The following is a 6,027-nucleotide window of genomic DNA, read 5'->3' on the forward strand; positions in this document are numbered from 1 at the left end:
CCATAAGCTCTGTGTTCAGCCTGCTGACTGCTGCCTCAACAATGTTTTGCTATTAGGCTGGATGGATGCTGGACCATTACTGAGCCAGAGCAGCAAAACGACATAACTCTAGCTGAAGAGATGGTTTCTAGAATTTAGGGTCACCCACTCTGTAAAAATAAATTTAAAAAAAAAAAAGTTTTAAGTAGGGTCTTCTGTTTGTCTGCAAGTATGTCTCTGTTATACGGCTGCCTTTCCTTTCCCCAGTGGTGATTTTTCAAGTCAAACGGCCCTTTCATCACCACTGTGGCTTTGCAGTGAAGTTGTCTGTTGCTAATAGCAGGCTTCACTTCTTCCCCAGCTAACTGGTAGTCAGACAGGCAAAGAATGGCCTATCCAAAATTAGGATATGCTTAATGCACTATCCACTGGTGTTGTTCCCATAAGCCTAATTATATGACTTTTGGGTCAGACAATGTCTCATTGTGTGGCCCTTGGCAGCTACAGGATGCCTAATGCTGCATGAATGTCTAATGTGGAGTTTGACGGCTATGACCGAGGCTACTGTTCCACGGTGGAATTGAAAACATCCGTGTAGTTTCCATAGAAAACCAGGTCAATGGTGCTTCCATAAAGTATTAGCCCCAGGGAAAGCCCTTGGTTGCATGTTGCCTGTACAAATCCATGCAGGGTGAGTAGCATAAGGTGCATTTCTCTTTCAGGTAAATGACACTTAAGGAGTCAGATCGATTTAGTCTTTAGTGACCTATTTCAGAATCCTTCTCCAGACGTTAAAGTACTAATCGCAAGTACCATCCCTCATGCATTTATGTCTATCTTTTCTTCTATTTTGTGCATTTAGGAACACTTATGAAGTATCTCACGAACACCGCATGCACAATGAATATGGTTTTGTATCGGTATGTAAAAAAATCATTTTATGTTTTCTTTGATTGTAAAATTTTAGGTAGAACTATCCTATCTTTATAACGTTTCCTGTAAAATCTTGCCTTTTTTTTACAGGCAAAAGCAAGGTATGAATGTAAAAGAATTCATTGTAGATGAAAGCTGTAATATGCTTGTTCATTTCAAAGGAGAATGTATAACTAATTACATTTTAATTAAATCTCTAACGTCAACAGCTGTTTTTAAGGGATCTTTTAAAGCCACATTTATTTTTAGTATTGTTTAAGATCCTCTTTCTTTGTATGCATTTCACTTCATGCATTATTGCCTTTTTAAAAGTTTTCCCTCTTTTAAAGTATCAGCTACTGCTGGCATATATTCAAGGCTAAGCGCTGGTAAAATTAGTTTTTTTTTTTTTTTTTTTAAGATGCTGGCTGTTACTTTTCTAAATAGAGAGCAAAAAGATGTGAAAGCACCAAAATGACGTTTGTTCTCTTTTCCTTCCAGAAGTAAAAGGTTACGATTCTGAACCCCAAATCGCAGAGGCCAGTTTTCAGCTGACAGTAGTTCATGCTGTATGTCTGTTATCAGTTCCTTTATAGTACAGCTCTTAATTACAGTGATAACACAACTATGTCTTCAGACTGTGATCCATGCAGATTTCATCTGTTCCCCCTAAATCAACAGCAGCACAGTGAATATCCTTTACTTAATTTGTAGAGGGGAAAAAATATCTAACCTCTTTTCATATGAAAAAATGTAACCAAATTTAGGGTTTCCGTATATCAGAGCTTTGTCCTGTTGACTTTCCTGGAACTTGTGTTAGTCCATAATGCTTCATATGTCATTGCAGCTTCTTAGTGTTCTTTGTCATTTCCAACCGCATCCTCCAGAAGGTAAAACAAGTCCTGCTCAGCCTGTAGAAAGAAGATTGGAAAGTGTTTGATGGAAATTACCAGAGCCTGCTGCCTCTCAGCTGCTGCCTGACTTTGAGGTGAGCTCTGTGTCAGGCATTAGGGTCAGAGCCACGCTAGCGATCTCTGTGCCTGGCCCGCTGAGACCCAGACCCCTTGCTCACAGCCTGGTCTGAGGGGACGCAGTTTTCCTGCACCTCTTTATTGCCATCTGAGTGCATCTGGCAGCCACTAGCTTGGTTCTGTGGAGGAAGGAGTTCACTGCCTGCTGTAGTGCAGCTCCGTATGGTTGGTCTGAGCATCTCCAGGACCCTCTAGTAACACTGTCTCAGCCCTGGTAAAATCATTTAGAGGAATCTTCCAGACCTGCGAAGAAATTAAAATACCCACCCTTTCTCTCTACTGTGATCAGAGCAGTGGCATTCACGTAGCAGTAGAATTGCAGATATCCTGTCTTGCTGATTGCCAACAGCTATTTCCCTGGAGTCAGTGAACTTCCTGTAGTTGTGGGACCAACCCACACTAAAGATACCCTCTGTAATCTCCTCTGCTCCCGGTATCACCTCTCCTGTTGCTGAGCCTCATGCTTTTGCATGATTCAGAGCGCTTAAAGCACTCTAGAAATGGAGAGAATTATTTGAGAGATGATTACTCTATTGCTATGCAGAAATATGTAGCTAGTATCTGTTTACTATCTAAGCCCTAATTTTTTGTAAACATCAAAACTCAGTAATCATGAGAGCCCTGTGTCAGTTCCGGAAGGTAGCTACATTACAGATTGGAATGACAATGTGTTTGCTAAAATTGCACAAGCAATAAGTAAGAATTCATTATCTCTTTCATGAAACTAGCCAAGAGGCTCAGAAAGACTTGACATCTGAGGCTAAGATAACAATTGATGTAGTGGTGGTAAAATGACAGCAAATCAGAAAAACTGGTGAATCTTCCAGATAGCACTCTAAATGCATGGTGTTTATGTTTCTTACTAATAAATGGAGATTTGTGAGATCCATGCTTTGTGAGAGCGGAGTTGACCCCTTGTGTTTCACTGTTAAATTTTTCTTTTCTCCTTATAAGTGGGCTGGATCTAATTTTGATCTCAGGCAAGCATAAATCACAGTTCACACTGCTGACATGACAGTAATTGCACATATCTGAAGCCAGTGTATTTGAGAGAAAAGCAGACCTGTTTGGTCAGATTCCTCAGAGGGGGGATCTCTGAAAGCAGAGCAAATTCACACAAGTGATAGGAGTTGTTCTTAGCCCTACGCTGCTGTAAATGAAAGCTGGATCTGACCAGCTTAGCTCGATGGCTTGAATAGTATCTTTGATGAGATATGCCACAGCAATATCTACAGTAAAAAATGTCTTTTATTTCAACAGTGTCAAGCAATCAGAAATACCAAGACGTGTGGCATTTCTTCAGGGTGGTGAAGGGCAGTTTTGTTCACTTCTGACAGGTGGGTCAGCCATTCTTGGAGCAGCAGCCAGTTCAAAGTGTGTTAATGGGGTAACTGCCAAAGTGTGTTAATGGTGTAATTGCCAAAAAATGATCCTGAGGGCATTCCCAACATTTCCAAGAATATCATACCAAGCAAAACCACTTCTTATGGTCATGTGGGACACACACAGGTCAGAGTTAGAGTTGGGCTAGCAGCTATGCCATGTGATGTGAGTAAATTACCATCTCTCTCCTCTCAATTTAGTCACTTATTAAACTGGGAAATAGTTTTGGCGTTCTGTACGAGGGTACTGGGAAGACAACTTAGCCTCAGCTAAAAGTGTGCTTAAAATTTTGCATTGGAGAGCATAATAGAAGAGTGAAGCATCTTATGTTAGACGCTGTGGAATTAGCAAGCATGGCTAATCCCTAGCATTCAACAATAATTTCTCTGTACTGGGACAGAAATACAACACCAATAAGAAAAGTGCAGTGGCTAGACCAATGGCAGCTGCAATAAAACAGCATTTTGATTTGTTAGTCTCTCAGAACTTTGCGTAATGTGTTACTATTTCTTCTTGTTAGAGTTGATTGAATCACATAAAACTGAATTCCAGTAGCTGAATAGCTACACGGCATTGTATTAGGAGACATACCAATCACTCTAGGATTGCTTTCCTGATGTCAACAGCAGCTACTGCATACCAACATCTTCAGTGTACCAGAGAGGCTCTTCTATACGTCTGGAAAACTGCATGACAATTTGTGCAAAATGAGCATATCTTGCATGCTGGGTTATTGAAAAGTCGAGCAACTTGACTTATGTTATTTTTAATAATATTTACTAGCAGACTCTATTTATTGACTTTTAGATATACTGTCATGTTGGATTACCATTCCTATCAGGTAGCAATTGCAAAATTCTTTTCTTTAGTGTTCCCAGGTAACAGTTTAATTTAGCAGAGAGTCATGTAGAAAGCTCCTGTATTTTTTTATCTGACCTCCCTCCTACCTCTCACCTCTCAGGTCATGGTAGTTTACAGACAAGCAGCAGCAGATGAATTGTGAAGAGATGGTGAGGATTTTCATGATGCACTGAAGCATTCAGAATTTTAAAAGTCCTGGTGAACTCTAAGCTGCCCGAGTCAACGTGAGCTTTGTTACTGACCTCAGTGAACTCAGTACTTCACTGTCGTGTACGTTTGCTGCCTATAAGGCAGGTAAATACTTCTTTGCCTGTGTGATCTCTTAGTAAGGCTTCACAGAGCAGATATGTTCTCTGTAGCAGATAACTTGGGGAATGTGTGTTGTCTTCAGTCAGGAACATGCTTTTCCTGTTGCAAAGTCTCTGGATGTAACATCAAGAGCTGGAGGAGAGTGGATTTGTGACCTTTGAAGAAGCTCCTCTAGATTCTTTTTGTTTCTCTTTAGTGTGATACAGCACTATTTAAATTCTTTTTTCTCTCTTGTTTTTGCCATTTGCTCCTTTCTTTCAAGCACTTAGAACCTGTTTTTGCTCTTGCTGGTGGGTGTAAGTTTTCATTTCAGCATATTACTGGATTTTGTTGTTCTGTTGCAGAAGCCAAGCTGTCTCCCAGCATCTCCTTTTTTCATTAGGCTGTGGCAGGTCTTTCTTACACTGATGATCTTATTAAAAACTTAGTTATCTATTAATTTCCTCTTCACTATCTTGGGGTATTTGCCTGGACTTTGAAATGATCAGTCATACCTTTTTCATATTGCCTTGCTTTTTTTGTTCTCTTGTGTCACTATGGAAAGCCATGGAGGTGGTACAGGACTCGCTTTTGGAAACTGATGTTTCCAACCCATTTATTTGTATGATTTTTTTTTTCTAGATGATCTTTTCTGCTTTTCTAAATTAAAACTGCTAACATGAAGACTCAAGGACCTTTCTTTTTGCCTTATTTATTTGCTGAAATATGGCAAAACCTTTATATTTACAGACCTTACTGAATAACCTTTTTTTTTTCTCATTTCTGTGGGAATGTCTACAAAAACTTGTCCATTCTCAATTGTTGCATTTTTATACCTGCCTTATTTTGTCTTTTGCTACTTAAGACCCTCTTAAATGAACTGATTTTTAGAAGAAATAAAAATAATATATTACAGTAGGGCCTGTTGGCCTCATAGAGCTGGAGGTCTGGCTGCTCTATTTCCTAGCTCCTGTAGCTGAGAGAGCCCTGGGAAAAGGAAGAGAGGAGATTGCTCTGGCATCTGAAAATGACCCTGCCCAGCACTGTCCTAAAGCCCTGGCTCTTGCAGCAGGGTGTACAAGGCCCTTCATTTCACACAGCCACACCAGCTGTGTTCTGGCAGGAAGGTAATAAACGGGCTGTCTCTGCCCTTGGTCCAGGAGAGACCCTAGCAGGAGGGGATGATGTGCGTGCACACCTGTCCTGGAGAAGGGAGAATAAGCTTGACTTGTTTTGCATAGTGGGGAGGAGCTTTCAAAACAGCTACCACCCAGTAGGGATGCCCAGGGGTGAAAGGATGGTTCAATGTGAGAGTTTTGCTTCAGGTTGTGTTACCCTGCAGGGTTTTGGTATTAATCTTGACTGAGAGAGAGAGAGCTGATTTAAAGAGCCATCTGGGAGAAACTGGCTCCAAGCTGCAGCCCACTACACGTCCTTTTAAAGCATTCTACTTGAAGACTGGAGATGTAAATAGCATACTGCTACAGCCCTCAGAGACCAGACTGGAGTGCGTGCAGGACGAAAGGGGTTGAAGGGATTTCTCCTCCTTTGCTATGTTACTTAAACAACAGAA

The 6,027-nt window shown here is 40.8% G+C and overlaps 1 long non-coding RNA gene across 1 annotated transcript; it reads left to right on the forward strand.

Annotated features, from left to right (window-relative positions):
* Nucleotides 1-827: 827 nt before the first annotated feature.
* LOC121076228 lies at nt 828-5,139 on the forward strand. Its single transcript, XR_005823404.1, has 4 exons — nt 828-899; nt 1,739-1,879; nt 3,183-3,259; nt 4,267-5,139. It is a non-coding gene; the product is annotated as an uncharacterized LOC121076228 (long non-coding RNA).
* Nucleotides 5,140-6,027: the final 888 nt, after the last annotated feature.

The sequence above is a fragment of the Cygnus olor genome, chromosome 11 (genome assembly GCF_009769625.2).
Source record: "Cygnus olor isolate bCygOlo1 chromosome 11, bCygOlo1.pri.v2, whole genome shotgun sequence".
NCBI lineage: Eukaryota > Metazoa > Chordata > Aves > Anseriformes > Anatidae > Cygnus > Cygnus olor.